Genomic DNA, 22,402 nt, shown 5'->3' with positions numbered 1-22,402 from the left:
TCATGTGCCAGCAATGTCCCTCTGCCATGTACATTGGCCAAACTGGACAGTCTCTATGTAAAAGAATAAATGGACCCCAGTCAGATGTCAAGAATTATAACATTCAAAAACCAGTCAGAGAACACTTCAGTCTCCCTAATCACTCGATTACAGACCTAAAAGTTGCAATATTACAACAACAACAACAAAAAACCCTTCAAAAACAGACTCCAACGAGAGACTGCTGAATTGGAATTAATTTGCAAAATGGATACCATTAAATTAGGCTTGAATAAAGACTGCGAGTGTATGGGTCATTACACAAAGTAAAACTATTTCCCCATGATTTTTTTCCCTTCGCCCCCCCACAATCCTCTCAACTTCTCATCAACTGCTGCAAATGGCTCATTACATATTCAGCAAAATAGACAGAGGACAGATAGATACTTAGATATTTGGTGACTTCTTATTCAGTGCTCAAACTATATTCACTGGTAAAAAAAAAAAACAAAAAAATAAAGCCCAGCACACTTGTTCAATTGCGTTGCATATGAACATTTGATAGACATACCTGGTCTGTTAATATGTGAATACAGAAATGTCACTCACTTTAATAAAATCACCAGAAATGACATAGGAGTTGTAATGATCCTCATTCTGCACTATGGTAGAACCCTGTTAAATAGAAAGATCTGGTGACTATATTCCTGCCTGATATCTCTTTAAACCAAAGTTCACTGTTGTAATGATTGTTTTGTTTCTGATATTTACATAGCAAGGATTTGTAAACTTGTTGAAACTTCCTAAATAAACAGTTTTTAAAAAATGGGCATATTGATCAAGCTGCCAGAGAAAAGTTCAGCTCCTAGTTTAGACTGATATAAATTTGGAGTAAATTCACTGACACTAAAGTAGGTCAATAGAAGTAATCAGGATTTATATCAGTGTGAGAGAAGAATTAAGTCCATTCTTAAAAGGGACCACAGTAGTTTGCGCTGGTCAGAGGTTAAAAAAGTGGAATTGTCCGATGAAGTGTAAAACAATTGCCCTTTTGGGAATGAAACATTCTGATTTTCTAGTACAAAACAATTTTTCCTTAATTTTTTTCCTTAATTTTACTTTGAAACATGGTCAATATTGAAAAAAAAATGTTTAGATTTTGTCAAAAAGAAACCTGAAACAAAATTATTTTTGATTCACCTGAAATTTGGAAAAATACCATTTTAAGTTTGACCCACAATTATTTTTTTTCTGATTTTTCAAAATTGCCAGTGAAATGAAAAATCTATTATTCTCCCAGCTCTAATGGGATTTTGCCTCCTGCATATCATAGGAAATTTGATGTGCTAGATTATGAGCAATAAGGAAAGAGGAAGGCAACTTTTATTGTGTTCAATAGTTGCCATTTAAACACACAGGCAAACACTCACACAAGCATCCATGCGGTATCTTCCATCGACTGATGCACGCACACACACCATGATGCTCACTCACACTTCACACAAGCAGGCACACATGCAGCATGCAACATGCAAACACTCACTCTAACACAACAGCCTAAATGCACCAAACACACTCTTTCCTCCAGCACAAAAACAATCATAGACACACGGTCACTGGTTCTCACACATAAACACAACATCTTTATGTCCCAGTTTAGATGATGTACTGTGTATAGTGACGTTACAAAATAAGGAACCAGATGTGAGTTTGGCAATGAGAACAAACCACTCTGAGGGCCAAGGCATCAGTTCCCGCAAATTCTCTGGGCTGAGAATTGGCAATGCACAGAGTGAGGAGGGAGACTGTCTACAAACCCCTCACACAACCAGCTCCCCAGCACTGAAATGGAAACTTGGGAACCCATCGGAAATCTGCTGGCTTCTTGGTGCTGAGGCACTTGCATGATCTATCTCTTTATTCCCGTACATAATGTGTTGCCTCACTGTCTTGAACCTTCTGTCTGAACTACATATATCCATCACTGTGACATCTGAGGAATATTTAGGGCTGATGTCATTTCTCCTACATGAGAGTATTTATTTATATTGCCCTCAGAACACTCCCAATATTATTATTACCTATCTTTGGTGAAAAAAAGGCAGATCTGCAAAATCTGCACAGGGCCTGCCTTCTCCTACGGTGAAGCCAAAGCAGTGCGGTGGCTTATTTTGCTTACCACCTTTGAGATGCTGTGAGGTCAGATGCCTGTTGTGAATGAGAGGAATATTCACACCATGTATTGTGTCCAGGTCCGCATTTCTGGGTAGGATTTTTGCCTTTCTCCAAGGTTTTTGAGAGAAGACAACTGGTTTGGAATATAGGCAGCTGAGGTATTGATCTATAGTTACAAATTGCAGAACAAGCCTATTTAGGAGCCAAATTTTGAGTTACTTATAAGTGTTTAATCAAGCAAGGCTGGATGAACCAAACTGGGATCTCATTAACACCAGTGTAAAGCTGAAGTCATTGGAGTTATTTTGGCTTCATCCCTGAGATCAGAATTTCCTCTATTGTGAGTTTTGCCTGAGTAAAGATAGAGTGAATCTGTCCACCCCATTGTACCAGAGAGTTTTCTTTTACCTTTCTTTTCTTTAATTAAAAGCCTTTTTTCTTAATACCTGATTGATTTTTCCTTGTTTTTAGATCCAAGTGAGTTGTATCTGGATCCACCAGGAGTTGGTGGGAGAAAGAAAGGGGGATGGTTAATTTCTCCTTGTTTTAAGATCCAAGGTGTTTGGATCTGTGTTCACCAGAAATTGGTGAAGATTCGCAAGGCTACCCAATGAACAGAGTACTTGTGAATGGTGACAGCCAGGCCAGATCTAAGCTGGTAATTGAGCTTAGAGCTTCTCATGCAGGTCCCCCACATCTGTACCCTAAAGTTCAGAGTGGGGAAGGAACCTTGATATATATATATATATTAATTAAATACTGCCAAGCCTATCTATAAGATACTAATGTGTTTGTTTTTTTTAAAGGAATAAATGTCAGCCCTAGTTCAGCCCTCTTCTGCTGGGGGACAAACCTTCTTTGCATCTCCAGCCTAAATTTACTTATGGCCAGCTTATCTGCATTAGTTCCTGTGCCAGCATTGTCCTTTAGCATCAATAGCTATTTTCCCTCCCTGGTGTTCATCCCCTTGATCTATTTATAGAAAGTGACCACATCCCCTCTCAGCAGGTGTTTTGCTCAGCAAAACACGCCAAATTCTTTTAAGGTATATTAGAGCAAGAGAATCAGGATCATTTCCTCTGTCACTCTAATCCTGAGCAGTGCCCTTCTCCTGCCCTCCGCAGGCAGAACATGATGTGCTGAGGAAGAAAATGTCCAGCTGAACCACCGTGACTGGGTTCCTTTTCCTGGTAACCTCTGAGGTTTGGGAGCTGCAGGTTTTACACTTTGTGGTGTTTCTAGAGCTTTGCCCGGTAGCCCTGAAAGGGAATCTCCCTTTTTATCATCCTTGCAGTGCTTGACCACCACCTGCACACCCCCAGTTACTTCTTCCTGATGAATCTGTCCATCTTGGACCTTGGATCCATCTCCGTCACTGTCCCCAAGTATGTGGCCAAATCCCTACTACACACCAGGTCAATTTCTTATGATGGATTAAATTCCCAAGTCTTTCTCTTCATCTTCTTCACTGGGGTTGACATTGCTTTTCTCACCATCATGGCATATGATTGACATGTTGCCACCCACCAACCACTGCACTATGAGATTATAATGAACAGGAGAGCTTGTTTTCCAAATGGCAGACAGTGCCTGGATCACTGCAGTTCTCCTTTCTAATCTGCACACTGGGAGCATGTTTCCACTAACCTTCTGTGGAGGCAACATGGTGGCTCAGTTCTACTGTGAAATCCTCCAAATACTCAAGCTGGCCTGCTCTGACCTGTACATGGCGAAACTGTGGTTATTTACTTTAACATATTCTTAGGGTTAAGCTGCTTTGGTTTTATAATTGTGTTGTATGTACAGACTTTCAAAACAGTTCTGAGAATCTCTTCTGAGCAGGGTTGGCATAAAGCCTTCTCCATCAGCCTTCTTCACCTCATTGTGGTCTCCTTATTATTTTGCAAGGCTGTTTTTGCTTACGTGATGCACACTTCCCGCTTTCCATCAGGTCTGGATCTTGTGGTGTGTGTGCTTTATTCCGTGGTGCCTCCTTTGATGAATCATAGAATCATAGAATATCAGGGTTGGAAGGGACATCAGGACGTCATCTAGTTCAACCCCCTGCTCAAAGCAGGAACAATCTTCAAATAAATAATTCCAGCCAGGGCTTTGTCAAGCCTGACCTTAAAAACCTCTAAGGAAGGAGATTCCACCACCTCCCTAGGTAACACATTCCAGTGCTTTACCATTCTCCTAGTGAAATAGTGTTTCCCAATATCCAACCTAAATCTCCCCAACTGCAACTTGAGACCATTACTCTTGTTCTATCATCCCCTACCACTGAGAATAGTCTAGCTCCATCCTCTTTGGAACCCCCTTTTAGGTAGTTGAAAGCAGCTATCAAATCCCACCTCATTCTTCTCTTCTACAGACTAAATAATCCCAGTTCTCTCAGCCTTTCCTCATAAGTCATGTGCTCCAGCCCTCTAATCATTTTTGTTGCCCTCCGCTGGACTCTTTCCAAGTTTTCCACATCCTTCTTGTAGTGTGGGGCACAAAACTGGACAGTATCCCAGAGGAGGCCTCACCAATGTCAAATAGAGGGTAATGATCACATCCCTCAATCTTCTGGCAATGCTCCTACTTATACAGCTTAAAAATCTGTTAGCCTTCTTGGCAACAAGGGCACACTACTGACTCATATCCAGCTTCTCATCCACTATAACCCGTAGGTCCTTTTCTGCAGAACTGCCTGCCTAGTCACTCAATCCGCAGTCTGTAGCAGTGTGGTCCAATCATCTACAGCATGAGGAACAAGGAGATCAAAGGTTCCTTGAAGATACTAACTGAATGGAGGTTATTCACCAAAAATAAAATTTCCAGATTTCTCCCATGACCATGGTTTCATTCTGTGTTTCCTTACAGATATAATCAAATGATGATATTATTGCCTCCAAGGGAATGTGATGTGCAATCTTTTTTTATAAAAAATGGTGTGTTTACAGTGGTAATAATCCAGACTAAATTCACTGAAGTCAGTAGAGTTACTCTAGATTTACTGCAGTGTAAATCAGATAAGAATTGATTGATCAATCTAGCTATAAATTGCAAAACAAACAAACAAGCTAACTAACAAACAAACAAAAAAGTGCAATATCCTTTGTTAACACAGACTTAAGGTTTCCAAGTGTTAGTTCAGACACTTCCAGAATTTTGTATTGTACAGCAAAATTTAAATTTGGAAAGCCAAGAAATAGAGAGTTAATGTACATGCTAATACAACCTTAACTCTGCCCCCAGGAACTGACAATAGCCCCATGGAATTCTCTGTATTAAACTCTAGCTGCATTCATTGGGCTAGCTGTAGCTAACTTGAATGGTGGAGAGTGAAGAGTAGTGTGTTTGTGATATGAGGAGCTTTTGGGATTAGTTGAGGAGCACCACAGCGCTGTGTTTGTAATATGGGGAGATCTGGTCTCACTCCCGCACCCCGTGTGTGACCAAAGGAAGGAGGTGCATGTGTCCCTTGAAGGTTCCATCTGCATCATTTCATTACAGAATTGTGTAGGTCATGTCAGTAGCAGGGCCCTGGGGTCATCTTGTCAGTGGTGAGGGGGACTATGAGAGCAGGCTGTGGATTTAATAAAGGATCGGAGGAAACAGAGTTTAGGTAGTCTCCTGTGTGCAAGTGTGAAGGGGCTGTAAAAGGGTACGTAGTTAAATTGTACCGATGTGGCATTCTGTGGGGGGAGCAGGCTCAGTGTTTAAGCATAGGGCAAGCACAGGGAGCGCATGTCCATTGCAGTGACAAGGCAGAGCAGGAGTGTTGGTGTTAGGAGTGTTGTGGAGCATCACTCAAAGGGGGCAGAGTTAAGGTTATGTGGGCATTTACCTTACCTTACCTTAATTCTGTATGTCCAGGTTTTCAGAATCTTGAGTTTTGCTGAACTGGACCTTCTGGATGGGCATGAGATCTTAGCTTTGGGAGGTCTTAGCTCTGTTTCAATGAAGTTTTTGGCTATTAAAATTCCTAGATGTTTGAAGAGAAAAAAAAATATTGGTAGGAGTAAGTGGTCCTTGTGGTGTCTGTAGATAGCAATGGATATGGAGGATGAGAGAAGCAAAAGGCTCTTTTCAGAAACACAATTTTTTTTGTGGATGGGAGCTGTAGTATGTGCCTTTCTGGGTTCCCCTCACATCCACCCCCAGAACCTCTCGATAAGTACAGAACAAAGTCGAATGCATCCATCTGCCACATTGGATGCTCAGAGAAGTGGCCTATTCATCTTAGTGAGCTATTCTGAGCTGAGCAAGAATCCTTCCAGGAGATGGTGCAGCCTGAATCAATGGCTCTGAGAAGTGTGAATTGCTCCACTCGTAGCACTCACATCAGTGCCAGCAGGGTCTTCATGGTGCTGTCAGTGTATGGTCCCCATGTGCCTCTTCTTAGCTTCACACCCCAAGAGGCGGCACTTCCCTAGACCCAGTACACACGGGGAAGGGATTAGGGAGACACATTCCGCCCCCCAGCAGGGCAAGGACAAAGCTCCCAAGATCACATGAGGGGAGCAGGGAGGGTTGGACCCCCATAGATGGGTTAGGAACCCCCAGATATTGGCATAGACATGGGAGGGGAATGTGGGATTGTCAGGTGCCCCTGTCCCCAATATTCCCCCAGGCTGCTGTCACTCACCCTCATGTTTCCCTTCCCAGTGTCCCACCCCTTCCCATCTCCTCACACTAAACCCATCTCTTATTCACCTTCCTGATTTATCCTCCTTGCCATAATCATCCCTCCTCTCATGGGCCCCAAAACTCATCTCTCCCTTTCCCACCAACTCTTCCACCCCCAATCATCCCCCCTCCCCCTCCCAGAGAGCACGTGCATGGGTTATTTATTTTCATTTCAAAAAGAGTTTCAGCACCTTCTCAATATTCAGCTGTGCTCAAGTGACAGTTCCCCAAGATTAGAAAACCTTCAACAGAGGCAGATGTCACCTGCTTTTAGTCACAGATTTCTGCCCAGGGTTAGATTTTAAGTCACAGGGCCTAGGTTTGTTGGCCAGAACATTCTCCTTTCAGCAGCTATGGGGCTGTGAATCAGAAACAGTTTTCAGCCATCTCCTCCTCTCACCATGCACATGCACAGTACAATCCGTTTGGCGAGACTCCAAGCACTGCAAAGGCTGATGCACCTGACTGAGAACTAAACACTGTGGCTAATATCTCTGTCACTTTATTTCCCCCGAGGGCGAGTAGGTGGACTGCATTCTAGTGAGCTTTGGAGTCCCTGGTTTGAGAATCTGAGCCCCAGTTTGATCTCTAGCTGTGCACAATAAATCAGCACCAAAATGCACCAAAGGTAAGAAAAGTTAGAAATACTCCACTGCAGTCAACTGATTTCCCTCTCACTCACTCTGGTGTAAATCAGGAGTAATCCCACTGGAGTCAATGGGGCTGATTCCCCCAAACAACCCCTAACTCCTAATTCCCTCCCTCTCCTCTCACAACCCTCCATCTCATGGACGCTCTTGATCCCTGTTCTTTGAGATTCCCTGAGACGAGGCAGAGTGGCCCTGCACTGGTACCGCAGGAGTTAACCCTTTTCTCCTAGCAGAGGAAGCCATGCCCTGGAAGCTCTGCTGGGAATGCTTCAGCTGGAGAACAAGTATAAAAGCTTGCAGAGCTGCTCAATCTGGGCTGACCGCTGGAGGAGAAGGAGGCACGCTGCTACCTGAAGAGGGAAAGCCTGCGCACAAAGATCCAGAAGCCAGCCATGCCAGAACGCAACCTGATACCTAGATGGAGGATGTCACAGGAGGGGAACAGACCAGAGGAATCCTTGAAGCAGAGAACTTGGAAAATATGGTTGGAAGTGACCCAGGGGAACTATAGAGGCAATTGATGTTAAAGCTGCATAGGAGCTCGGCGCGTTGTGGGCAATCCCTGCCAAGCTCATTGTAATGGGAGTCTGCCACTACCAGGGCCCTGGGTTGGGATCCAGTGGAGAGGGTGGGCTTGGATCCCCCTACCATCCCCGCCCGCTGAACTGGGAGAATTCTATGGATTCCGGCCGCTAGGCCACACGACCCCGCTTGTGAGAGGAATTGCATGGACTCTGGCCATTAGGGCACATTGTGTCCACGTGGAGGCGGGAGATCATTTTATATGGACCCTGGACACTGGACCACACTGCCCTGATGCTTGGGGGTGGGAATCTTATGGACTCTGGCCACTAGGCCACACTACCTTGCTTGCAAGGGGGATGGCATGGACTAGGGACATTAGGCCATGCTCCCACATGGGGTCAAGTTATATGGACCCTGGACATTGGGCGACACTACCCTGATGCTTGGGGGTGAGTTACATGGACTCCGGCCACTAGGAAGCGTTAACCTGGCCAAGGGGTGACAGTGTGGATGAAGGCCATTAGGCCGCAACTGGCTGCCTGCCGAAAGGCGGGCTAGTGAACTTGTGAGTGGCAAGGTCCTGACACCCAATCACACACCTGCCACAAAGGGGCAGTGCAGGGCCAAGCCCACCACACACACCCCTCCCATGGCCCAGAGTCAATTCCTCACCTGGAGTTCCTAACTCAGCTTCCTCAGAGATCCCTGCTGAACCCCTCTGGCCCACCAGTCCCCTCCTCTGCTCAGACCCACTCCCCTGACAAGACCCAGCCCCAGAGAACAGTTCCCCACCCCTGCTTCCTTCTGTCCCACCTCAAAACACCAGACATTTTCTACGGCTTTTCGCCATTGGCCAGCCCTGGCCACCACTTCCTTCCCACACCACTTTCCTCCTTCCTCTGCCTGGCCCTCTCTAGAGCTGGGGGGGCTTTCAGTCCCTCATCTCATTTAGTCTATCACCTCTCAGCCAAGTCTGCCCAAGGAGGGGAGCAGGGAGCACCCATCTGTGGAGTAGATCCTTGTCTCCTAGGAACTACAGAGAGTCCCAGCAACTCAGGACATTCAGTGAAGGGACATAGTAATGGCTGCTGGATAATACAGTGGTGGGAAAATAAGAGAGAGACACAGAGTGAACCAAACTATTCTGACACTGGGTGCATAGATGGCTAGATAGATATGACCAATGATTCCTAACACTGGAGGCTCAAATGCATCACAAGCTGGGAAAATTTCAACAAAAATCAGATCAGTAAGTTTGCCATTTCAATTAAACCTGTTAGATTATTAATATACAGGGCTAATTTAGGAGCATAAAATTTGAATTATGTTTGGAACTCTTTAAAACACTTGCAATCAAGTCAGTCAAACATCTAGAGTCTATCAGATTTGTTTTTTTATCAAAAATAAATTGTTTTCATAGACTTCCCAAAAATCTCCAATTGTTCATGTTTTGACAATTGAGAACCAAACATTTTCAGAAAAAAATTGCAGAAAACTGGAGTCAATGGGGCAGATTCCACTGTCTCTCATTTTAGGGTATTTCCATGGTGTTACACTGGAGTATCTCTGGTTTCAGGGAGATGAGATTGAGGCCCTTTGACTCCAGCCTCTGCTGCATCCTCTACCCCCTGAACACTCTTATTTTAGTCTCTGGGTATCTCCTTCCCTCTGCCACCCCCAAACAACCTCAACCACTAATCCCTTCCCTCTCCTCTCACTACCATCCACTTCATGGATGTTCTTGGTCCCTCTTCTTTGAGATTCCCCCTCCCATGGCCCAGAGCCGATTCCTCACCCAGAGTTTCTGAGAATATCAGACATTCTGGTACTTCTGAGAAAGCTGTGGGCCCGCCCCTGTCTGCGTGTCTCCACCAGCCAGTGTGACCTTGCATTCAACTCTCGTCTGTGATACTGAACAAAACCAGATGTGGTTTTGTCTCAGTACCAGACAGGAGACAAGTCACACAAAATGGGGATTATCCGGATTAAAACCAAATAAATGGCCATCTACCTCGACCCCTACGCCCCCCAACAGTTTCTGCACAGATTCCTAGATACCTCCTCTGCCAGGAATATGTTTCAGCAAACCAGATCTCCTGCATTCTATCCCAGAGGCATTAGTGCTGGGTATATTGTCCAACAGTGAACAGTGTGGCTCCCTTCTGGAGTAGGACGTAATGGAGTTAAAGGAGTCCTTGGGAACTTGCATTTAACTCCTCAGAACTCCTAAAAAATCACAGCTCTGCTCTTAGACCAAAGCCCTGTCTTCTCCCTAGACAGGATGCCACCGGGTTAGGTGTCAGACACACTGCCTTGGAGGAGTGCACTTGCTTTATAAGTGAAAAGAAGGATTTAGTTCTTGAAGGCTCTCAGTTAAGGAGCCAACTAACAAGAGACTGAAAACAGGCTTTAGTCTAGGATTGTAAAGGTCTGAATGGGGTTTGGACCCTAGGTCCCATCAATGAAAACTATTGCAGAATATTCATAGGATTTAAGATCAGAAGGGACCATTCTCTCACCCAATCTGAGTCTTCTGACCTCCTGTAGATCACAGGCTATTTACCCGTCTTGAGGCCAATAACTTATGTTTGACAAACTCATGTTTCAGAAGAGCATTCAGTCTTGATCTAAAGACATCAAGCGATGGAGAATCCAGCACTGGCTTTGGTAAAAGCTCCTCAGAACTCTTGAAAAATCACAGCTCTGGTATTAGACCAATCTCCTGTTTTCTCCCTAGACAGGATGCCACTGGCTTAGCTGTCAGACACACTGCCTTGGAGAAGTGCACTTGTTTATGGGTGAAAAGAAGGACTTAGTTCTCAAGGGCTATCAGTTAAGGACCAAACTACCAAGAGACTGAAAACAGGCTTTAGTCTAGAATTTTAAATGTCCCTAGAGCAGCGGTCCCCAATGCCGTGCCCGCGGGAGCCATGGTGCCCGCAGGAGCATCTAAGTGAGCCTGTGTGCCGGCCGGCATTTGAGCATCTGCCGAAATGCTGCTGAAATTCAGTGGAATTTCAGTGACGACTCCTCTCAACGACGCCACTTGCCACCGACAAGCAGCGTCATCGAGAGGTGTCGCTGCCGAAATGCCGCCAAAATTCGGTGGCATTTCAGCGGATGCTCGACCGCCGCCACGATCCTTCATCTGGCATCCACCAGATGAAAAGGTTGGGGACCACTGCCCTAGGGGACCTGGACCCTAGGTCCCATCAATGAAAATTTTTGCAGAATATTCATAGAATTTAAGGCCAGAAGGGACCATTAGCTCACCCAGTCTGAGTCTTCTGACCTCCTATAAATCACAGCCCATTTACATCTGCCTTGGGCCCAATAATTTATGTTTGATGAACACATGTTCCAGAAGAGCATACAGTCTTGATCTAAAGACATCAGGTGATGGAGAATCCAGCACTGGCCTTGGTAAAAGCTCTTAAGGTGAATTGGAAGTCCAGTCCCATTGAAGGGAATTTTCAAAGCTACTTGCAGAATTTGATAGCTTTGAAGTTCTGAGCCTTATTTTATTCGTGTCCCATCATATGGTTTAGCATATGCACAAGGGATTTTGCTGCTCTTTCATCATTTCCTCAGTGGCAGTTGCCATACTAGGAAGAGAAAAGAAATCTGAGTGGGGACCTGATAATAGTCTTCAAATGTGTTATGGCCTGGTGATCAATTGTCCTCCATGTCCACTGAAGATAGGACAAGAAGTCATGGGGTGAATCTGCAGCATGAGAGATTTAAATTAGAGATTAGGAAAAGTTTTCTAACTCTAAGGACTCTGGGAGATGCCGAGGAGAGGACTGTGTGCTAGCTCAGAGAGAGATGCCTAAGTCCCGTCTAGGAGGCCCCTGTCTCTGCTAGTGAACCACAGACCAGTGGAAGATAGGCGTGTGCTTAATCTATGGCCCGATCTCATAGTACCCACTACTTGATGATATCAAATGGATACTCCCATCTAATCAAACATACCTAGCCCTCCCAAATCCCCACTCACATATTCCAAAAATAGGTGGAACAAAGAAACAAATCAACCAACCAAACAAATACAGTACATCCTTACTATAACGAACCCTTGAAGATCTAATCCCTTTGTTCATTAAAGCCAGGGGTTCATTATAGCAAAAAAGCCCTGCCGCTGAGGGCAGCAGCTGACACCTTGAGCCCCATGGCCATGGCAGAGGCTGACAGCTTTTCTGGCCCTGGATCAGTAGTGGGGGCAAACAGCTCATCTGGCCTCAGTGCCACGGCGGGGGCAGAATTGTCATAAACAGATAGCTAAGGGTTAATGTCTCTTTAACCTGAAGCACCTGACCAGAGGACCAATCAGGAAACCGGATTTTTTCAACTCTGGGTGGAGGGAAGGGTGTGTGTGGGTTCTTTGTTTTCTGTCTGCCTGTATGCTCTCTCAGATGAGGAGTGATTTCTATTTCCTGCTTTCTAATCTTCTGTTTCCCAGTTGTAAGTACAAAAAGATCCGATAGGATTTATATGTTTTTTTTTATTTACATGAATATAGTTGCTGGAGTGCTTTGAATTGTATTCTTTTTGAATAAGGCTGTTTATTCAATATTCTTTTAAGCAATTGACCCTGTATTTGTCACCTTAATACAGAGAGACCATTTGTACGTATTTTTCTTTCTTTTTTTATATAAAGCTTTCTTTTAAGACCTGTTGGAGTTTTTCTTTAGTGGGAAACTTCAGGAAAATTGAGTCTGTACTCACCAGGGAATTGGTGGGAGGAAGAAGTCAAAGGGAGATCTGTGTGTGTTAGATTTATTCGCCTGACTTTGCATACCCTCTGGGTGAGGGGGGAAAGAGAGATTAACTCTCGGTAATTCTGTTCTCCAGGACTGGGAACGGGGAGGGGGGGAGTCCCTCTGTTCAGATTCACAGAGCTTGTGTCTGTGTATCTCTCCAGGAGCACCTGGAGGGGGGAGAAGGGAAAAGGTTTATTTCCCTTTGTTGTGAGACTCAAGGGATTTGGGTCTTGGGGTCCCCCGGGAAGGTTTTCGGGGGGACCAGAGTGCCCCAAAACACTCTAATTTTTTGGGTGGTGGCAGCAGTACCAGGTCCAAGCTGGTAACTAAGCTTAGAGGTTTTCATGCTAACCCCCATATTTTGGACGCTAAGGTCCAAATCTGGGACTAAGGTTATCTGACATGGTGGCAGAGGTGGGATAGACAGAATCCAGAAGCCAGTAGGAATATTATATTTTTCTTTTCTCTGCTAGGGGCTTTTTAGCAGAGAGAAACAGTTTGGTTTTAAAAAGGAACCAGAGAGAATTTTTTTTTCTGCTCTCTCTGGCAGTTGTGGCTTGCATATTAAGCAAGAACCCATTAAGGGGCTGTTAAGAGTCTTTTGTGACAATAGCACTCCCATTGAGAGTCATTACCAGCACTATACTCATGCAAATAAAGTGGTTTGAAAAATTAATAAATAAAGTTACATTGAAAAAAATTAGCTAGACAAAGAAAGGGAAAAGGCACTGTTGCTAGGCAGACTCCAGGAGGCAACTGAGCCTGCAGTTCAGAAGATAAACACCGGAGGGCACCCCAACACAAAAAAACAGGAACCATGCCTACCATGACAAAAATGGGAGCCGAAGAACAAATCAAAGAAGCTGAACACAGGTGAAAACTGGAAAAAAGACTACAAGACATGGAGCTGAGGGAAAGAGAAAAAGAGGCTACCCACAGGAGAGAGTTGGAACTCCTGAGAGAAACCCACCAACAGGCCATGGAATTAGAAAAGGCTAAGCAAAACACAGCCAACCCTAGCAACCCTGCGCCAATAATTGTTCCACAGCATAGGAAATTTCCCACCTACAAGGCAGGTGATGACACCGAGGCCTTCTTGGAAAATTTTAAAAGAGCCTGTCTTGGGTACAGCATCCCTGAAGACCAGTACATGGTAGAATTGAGGCCACTTGAGGCCACAGCTCAGTGGACCTTTAGCAGAGGTGGCAGCTGAAATGCCTAAGGGAAACATGAACAACTATAAACTTTTTCAAACCAAGGCCAGATACAGAATGGGGATAAACCCGGATCATGCCCGTCGGCATTTCAGAACCCAAAAGTGGAAACCAGATGTGTCATTTCCCAAACACGCCTACTACGTTGGGAAAAATTATGAGGCCTGGATATCAGAACACAATGTTAAAACCTTGGAAGAACTGCACCTCCTCATACAAATGGAGAAGTTCTTGGATGGTGTTCCTGAAGACATCACACGGCACATACAAGATAGAAAACCCAAAGATCTTGCTGAGGCGGGGAGATTGGAGCCAGATGGATGGAAGTGGCAGAAAGCAAAAAAGCTACTGTCATGGGGAACGAATACCCCAGGGGGCACACCGACCATAAACCCTACAACCGAGGACAGCCAAAGACCCCACATACAACCAAGTAAAGCCACAGATGCCCTATTCTTCCACCTCACCAGTCTCCAGTAACTCACCTCGGCCCAGTGACCCATCAGATGGAAGATGCTTTAAGTGTAATGAACTGGAACATATCAAGGCCAACTGTCCAAAGAACACCATGCGAGTGCAATTCCTTACACCACCATCACACCAAAGATCCCCAGGCCCGGATGCCTCTCAAATACCCTTGGAGCGAAGGGAAAATTTGAGAGTGGGCGGAAAGAAGGTTACTGCGTGGAGAGACACGGGGGCACAAGTGTCAGCTATCCACCAATCCTTCGTTGACCCCAAATTCATCAACCCAAAGGCCAAAGTTACAATTTACCCCTTCATGTCACAAGCTGTAGACTTGCCTACAGCTGAACTGCCTGTCCAGTACAAAGGCTGGTCAGGAATGTGGACTTTTGCAGTCTATGACAATTATCCTATCCCCATGCTACTGGGGGAAGACTTGGTCAACCAGGTGAAGCGGGCCAAGAGAGTGGGAATGGTTACACATAGCCAAACCAGGCAAGCTTCCAGACCCATTCCTGTTCCTGAGCTGTCCACAGACACTCCATCTGTGTTACCAGAGACCCAGACAGAGGTAGTGGACCCGAATACCATGCCAACCACTGAAACCGCCACAGCACCTCCAGTCCCAGGCCCGGAACTAGAACAGCAACCAGCACCAGCAAGTGCAACCACATCTTCAAACTCAACGCCAGAGGGCGCCAGCGAGCCAGAACTGGCAGAAGCAAAACACAGCCATACCCAAAAGGCTCAGCCAGAGCCTGAAATACCCTCAGGTGCACCAGCGGAGACCGGTTCACCAGCAACGGAAACAACCCCATCACATACATTGCTTCCAGAGGGACCAAGCTCAAGTCCACAGTCTGAGGAAGAACTGGTGACCCCTGCCTCAAGGGAACAGTTCCAGACTGAGCAGGAAGCAGATGACAGCCTTCAGAAAGCTTGGGCAGCGGCACGGAGCACCCCACCGCCTCTCAGCTCTTCTAATCGATCCCGGTTTGTTATAGACCAAAGACTTTTATACAAGGAGATTCTTTCTGGTGGACACCGGGAAGAATGGCAGCCACAAAAACAGTTGCTGGCTCCAACTAAGTACCGGGGGAAGCTCTTAAGCTTAGCCCATGATCATCCCAGTGGCCATGCTGGGGTGAACAGAACCAAGGACCAGTTGGGGAAGTCCTTCCACTGGGAGGGGATGGGCAAGGACGTTGCCAAGTATGTCCGGTCTTGTGAGGTATGCTAAAGAGTGGGAAAACCCCAAGACCAGGTCAAGGCCCCTCTCCAGCCACTCCCCATAATTGAGGTCCCATTTCAGCAAGTAGCTGTGGATATTCTGGGTCCTTTCCCAAAAAAGACACCCAGAGGAAAGCAGTACGTACTGACTTTAGTGGACTTTGCTACCCGATGGCCGGAAGCAGTAGCTCTAGGCAACACCAGGGCTAACACTGTGTGCCTGGCCCTAACAGACGTCTTTGCCAGGGTAGGTTGGCCCTCCGACATCCTTACAGATTCAGGATCTAATTTCCTGGCAGAGACCATGGAAAAACTGTGGAAAACTCATGGGGTGAATCACTTAGTTGCCACCCCGTACCACCATCAAACCAATGGCCTGGTGGAAAGGTTTAATGGAACTTTAGGGGCCATGATACGAAAATTCATCAACGAATTCTCCAGTAATTGGGACCTAGTGTTGCAGCAGTTGCTGTTTGCCTACAGGGCTGTACCACATCCCAGTTTAGGGTTTTCACCGTTTGAACTTGTGTATGGCCACGAGGTTAAGGGGCCATTACAGTTCGTAAAGCAGCAATGGGAGGGGTTTACGCCTTCTCCAGGAACTAACATTCTGGACTTTGTAAGCAACCTACAAAGCACCCTCCAACACTCTTTAGCCCTTGCTAGAGAGAACTTAAAGGATGCTCAGAAAGAGCAAAAGGCCTGGTATAACAGACATGCCAGAGAATGTTCCTTCAAGGTAGGAGACCAGGTTATGGTCTTGAAGGCACAACAGGCCCATAAGATGGAAGCCTCATGGGAAGGGCCATTCATGGTCCAAGAGTGCCTGGGAACTGTGAACTACCTCATAGCATTTCCCAATTCCTCACTAAAACCTAGAGTTTACCGTGTTAATTCTCTCAAGCCTTTCTATTCCAGAGACTTACAGGTTTGTCAGTTTACAGTCCAGGGAGATGATGCTGAGTGGCCTGACGGTGTCTACTATGACGGGAAAAAAGACGGTGGCGTGGAAGAGGTGAACCTCTCAACCACCCTGGAACATCTGCAGTGGCAACAAATCAAGTAGCTGTGCACTAGCTTCGCCCCATTGTTCTCAGCCACCCCAGGACGGACTGAACGGGCATACCACTCCATTGACACAGGTAATGCTCACCCAATCAGAACCCCACCCTACCGGGTGTCTCCTCATGCCCAAGCTGCTATAGAACAGGAGATCCAGAACATGCTACAGATGGATATAATCCACTCATCTACCAGTGCATGGGCATCTCCAGTGGTTCTGGTACCCAAACCAGATGGGAAAATACGCTTTTGCGTGGACTACCGTAAGCTAAATGCGGTAACTCATCCGGACAACTATCCAATGCCACGCACCGATGAGCTATTGGAAAAGTTGGGACGTGCCCATTTCATCTCTACAATAGACTTAACCAAGGGGTACTGGCAAGTACCGCTAGATGAACCTGCCAAGGAGAGGTCAGCATTCGTCACCCATGCGGGGGTGTATGAATTCAATGTCCTTCCTTTCGGCCTTCGAAATGCACCCGCCACCTTCCAGAGGCTGGTAGATGGTCTACTAGCAGGACTGGGAGATTATGCAGTTGCCTACCTCGATGATGTGGCCATTTTTTCAGACTCCTGGCCCGAACACCTACTACACCTGAAAAAGGTCTTTGACCGCATCAGGCAGGCCGGACTAACTGTTAAGGCCAAAAAGTGTCAAATAGGCCAAAACAGAGTAACTTACCTGGGGCACCAGGTGGGTCGAGGAACCATAAACCCCCTACAGGCCAAGGTGGATGCTATCCAAAAGTGGCCTGTCCCACGGTCAAAGAAACAGGTCCAATCCTTCTTAGGCTTGGCCAGGTACTACAGGCGATTTGTACCACACTACAGCCAAATCGCTGCCCCACTGACCGACCTGACCAAAAAGACCCAGCCAAATGCAGTTAAGTGGACTGATGAGTGTCAAAAGGCCTTTACCCAACTTAAGGCAACACTCATGTCTGACCCTGTGCTCAGGGCCCCAGATTTTGACAAGCCATTCCTGGTAACCACGAATGCATCTGAGCGTGGTATAGGAGCAGTGCTCATGCAGGAAGCAACAGATCACAACTTCCATCCTGTCGTGTTTCTCAGCAAAAAACTGTCTGAGAGGGAAAGTCACTGGTCAGTCAGTGAAAAGGAATGCTATGCCATTGTGTATGCCCTGGAAAAGCTACGCCCATATGTTTTGGGACGGCGGTTCCAACTACAAACTGACCATGCTGCGCTAAAGTGGCTTCATTCTGCCAAGGGGAACAACAAGAAACTTCTTCGTTGGAGTTTAGCTCTCCAAAATTTTGATTTTGAAATTCAGCACATCACAGGAGCTTCTAACAACGTAGCTGATGCACTCTCCCGTGACAGTTTCCCAAAATCTAGTAGTTAAAAAGTGTTCTTAAACTGTAGAAGTCTGTTAGTTGTTATATACTTAGTGGTATATGTAATGGTGCATGTGTTGTATTAATCTCTTTAGTTTAAAGTTCTATGAGGAAATCGCCGCCAGTGAGCTTCCCCACTGTCTGCAATTTGGGGGGCGTGTCATAAATAGATAGCTAAGGGTTAATGTCTCTTTAACCTGAAGCACCTGACCAGAGGACCAATCAGGAAACCGGATTTTTTCAACTCTGGGTGGAGGGAAGGGTGTGTGGGGGTTCTTTGTTTTCTGTCTGCCTGTATGCTCTCTCAGATGAGGAGTGATTTCTATTTCCTGCTTTCTAATCTTCTGTTTCCCAGTTGTAAGTACAAAAAGATCCGATAGGATTTATATGTTTTTTTTTTATTTACATGAATATAGTTGCTGGAGTGCTTTGAATTGTATTCTTTTTGAATAAGGCTGTTTATTCAATATTCTTTTAAGCAATTGACCCTGTATTTGTCACCTTAATACAGAGAGACCATTTGTACGTATTTTTCTTTCTTTTTTTATATAAAGCTTTCTTTTAAGACCAGTTGGAGTTTTTCTTTAGTGGGAAACTTCAGGAAAATTGAGTCTGTACTCACCAGGGAATTGGTGGGAGGAAGAAGTCAAAGGGAGATCTGTGTGTGTTAGATTTATTCGCCTGACTTTGCATACCCTCTGGGTGAGGGGGGAAAGAGAGATTAACTCTCGGTAATTCTGTTCTCCAGGACTGGGAACGGGGAGGGGGGGAGTCCCTCTGTTCAGATTCACAGAGCTTGTGTCTGTGTATCTCTCCAGGAGCACCTGGAGGGGGGAGAAGGGAAAAGGTTTATTTCCCTTTGTTGTGAGACTCAAGGGATTTGGGTCTTGGGGTCCCCCGGGAAGGTTTTCGGGGGGACCAGAGTGCCCCAAAACACTCTAATTTTTTGGGTGGTGGCAGCAGTACCAGGTCCAAGCTGGTAACTAAGCTTAGAGGTTTTCATGCTAACCCCCATATTTTGGACGCTAAGGTCCAAATCTGGGACTAAGATTATCTGACAAGAATGTTTACTCTCCACCCTGAAGAAAGGAGAAGAGCCAGAGACCCCATGTGTGACTTTGATATGGTAACTGATTTTATGTGGAAAGTGCTCTGACACCATGGTGACAGGTGACGGTAAAAAACCTCAGACTGATCGATTGATCAATAGATGGAGGGGTATGTATGGGGATGGATGGATAGCTAGACAGGGATAAGTTCATTGAGGATAGGTCCAGTAATGGCTATTAACCAAGAGGGTCAGGGATGCAACCCCGTGCTCTGGATGTCCCTAAGCCTCTGAATGCCAGATGCTGGGATTGGACAGCACAGAATAGGTCACTCAATAATTGTCCTGTTCTGTTCTTTCTCTCTGAAGCATCTGATACTAGCCAGTGTGTGAAGACAGGATAATGGGCTAGATGGACCTTTAGTCTGACCCAGTATGGCCATTCTTTTGTTCTTACATAAACAGATAGATAGATTTTGATCTTATTTATAGAAGTGTAAATTTATAGGAACTCCATTGACCTGAATGGAGTTTTTCTAGATATATACCAGTGTAAATTCCTCAGTGTGTATAAACGGATTACATATTATGTTCTCATGGAGAGAATAATGTCAACAGTTAATTATATTTTTTAAGAAACAGAATGAGATGATGGTCATGAGAGAAATATGGTCATTTTATTTTAAGGAGAATAGCCTTGACGCAATCATTTTCTACAGGGCAGCTTTGATATCCTTTTTCCTCATGCTCTAAGTGATCGGATTCATCATGGGACACACCACGGAATAAAAAACAGCCATCCTGAGATTGAGCTGGAGGTGGCTTTAATATAGGCAAATCTGGCAGTGCAAACCAATACACAGAGGCCACAATGAAGTGAGGGAGGCAGGTGAAGAAGGCTTTATGCTGGTCCTGCTCAGAGGGGATTCTCAGCACTGTTTTCAAGATCAGAACATGTAACACAATTATAAAAACCAAGCAACTTAAGGCAAAGTACACACTAAAGGCAATAGCCCCAGAGTCATTGAGATATGAGTCATAGCAAATAAGTTTGAGGGGCTGGGGGTTTCAAAGAAGAACTGATCCATCTCATTTTCTCCACAAAAGATTACTGCAAACGTGTTCCCAGTGGGCAGTGCAGAATTGAGAACTGCACTGATCCAGGTACTGGCTGCCATTTGGACACAAGCTCTCTGTCTCACAGTGCAGTGGTTGACAGATGATGACGTATCGGTTCTACGGCATGACGATCAGTAAGAGAATCTCATCTGTAGCAAAGAAAAGGAAAAGGAAGACTTGGGTGACACATCCATAATACAAAATGGCCCTGGTGCTCAAGTGGAAACTGGCCATAGACTTGGGGATGACTATAGAGATTGAGCCGAGGTCTAGGATGGACAGATTCATCAGAAAGAAATACATGGGCGTGTGAAGATGGTGGTTGAGGGCTATGGGTGTGATGATGAGAATATTCCCCATCTAGGCTGCCAGGTAAATCCCTAGAAACAATATAAAATGCAAAATTGGCAGCTCCCGAACATCAGAGAATCCCAGGAAAAGGAAATCAGGCCTGTTGATTTGGATGGATATTTTCTTCCTCAGTACATCATGTGATGGCTGTGGAGGGAAGGACAAAGGCAATAGCCAAGGTTCAGCTGCAGACAGTATAGGCTTTGCCAGAGTCCTAGGCATAAGTAATAGTATGAACCAAACACTGCAAAATGAAGTAGACTTGACCTTGGCAGAATAGTAACACCCCAGGTATTGACTTACCAAGTAAGCACATTCTTGACTGGAGAGGATGGTACAAGAACACCCAGAGCTCTCAAATAACCTCATAAACAAATTTCCAAGGGATGATACAGGAGCACACTGACCCCTTGTAAAATAAGGAGGGGAGGACAGGATAATGGATGAGGACATTTTGTTTGACCCAACAGGTTCAAGTTGGAGGGCTGGTAATTAACAACATCTGGGGTGTAATATGTAATTTGTTTCTATCAATGTATAAAAGGAGAAGTCGAGGAGGGGGCATCTTTATGTTGGCTGGGGGCACAGGATCCTGTTATGTTGACTGAGCCTTTACCTTGTTGATAGAGGGCTTATTCCTTCACCCACTCACTTCCCTGGTCCTTCTCACAGGAACAGAGAGCAAGAATACCTGGAGTCCAAAGGTGCAAACTATTCAATGTTTATTGTGGTTAACTTCCAGCAAGCATGATTCCAGTCTCATTCCTCAGTGTCCCCCTTCCCAGCTCTGACACCACAAAGCCTTGCCTGTGTCCCTGTTCCCATTCCCACCCTTAGCAAAACATGATTCCAAGTCCCCCACCCCCTTCCCTGTTCCCATTCTCTCCTTTACTTCCTGATTGATTGCAGTCTATCTAGTAAAATCTGAGTTTTGCGTAGCTATACCTTAACCAATCATTTTACTGAAATTTAACTAACCAATCCTGACACATTGTAACATGGTTATTAAACCAATTATATCCCATCATCTTAATTGGTTTACACACAACAAAATTAATTATACAGCAGACAGAAACAATCACAGAACCAGACAGAGATTTTACAGACAAACAATAGGGAAGTGGAGACTACAGTCATAGAACAATACAGAAATGAGGATTTCACATCCCAGCTATTGATAAGAGAGTTCTTGGCAGACAAGATGCTATCAAACTAAGTTTCCTTTCACATCTTCTAGGCTCTTTCCCTTCTCTGGAGGTGATAGATTGGATTGTCTTACTTCAATGTGACTAGTTTGGAATGGGAGGATGTGACCATTTGCTTCCCAGCTGCCTCTGCTGCTTAGCCAAAGGCTTAGCCTAAAAACAGGGCCTCAGACTGTCACAGTAAGAGAAGGCCCTTACACTGGCAGACAGTGATTTGATTCTTTCTTTTATACCTCTATAACTAGTTAAGTGATAAGAATACACCTAAATTCTCAAAGTACAGGCCTTTGCGACAGGCCTGACTATCTATATCCTAACACTTGTCATGGGCATACATGTGTTAGTGCTAAATCTGGCGGCTGTGTTGCATACCAGATATGGTGCTAGAGCAAGAGGTCTGGTCCTCTTGATCTCCTTCAAGTCCACCTGTCCTCTATGTCAGGATAGAGTCATAGAGTTCAAGGCCAGAAGGAATGACCAGATCATCCAGTCTGACCTGCTCTATGACAACACCACCTGGCACCCACAGACCAAACCCAACAACTGAAATTAGACTAAAGTGTCACAGCCCTCAGGAGACT

General features: G+C 45.3%; 1 long non-coding RNA gene across 1 annotated transcript; it reads right to left on the bottom strand.

The window, feature by feature from the left end:
- Nucleotides 1–1,417: 1,417 nt before the first annotated feature.
- LOC115639656 lies at nt 1,418–22,134 on the bottom strand. The gene is made up of 3 exons (XR_003997724.1): nt 22,055–22,134; nt 17,562–17,565; nt 1,418–1,428 (listed from the first exon to the last, which is right to left on the bottom strand). It is a non-coding gene; the product is annotated as an uncharacterized LOC115639656 (long non-coding RNA).
- Between the last annotated feature and the right edge of the window lie 268 nt (nt 22,135–22,402).

This window comes from Gopherus evgoodei, unplaced genomic scaffold, assembly GCF_007399415.2.
Source record: "Gopherus evgoodei ecotype Sinaloan lineage unplaced genomic scaffold, rGopEvg1_v1.p scaffold_100_arrow_ctg1, whole genome shotgun sequence".
NCBI lineage: Eukaryota > Metazoa > Chordata > Testudines > Testudinidae > Gopherus > Gopherus evgoodei.
This window is presented reverse-complemented; position numbering and strand designations above follow the sequence as displayed.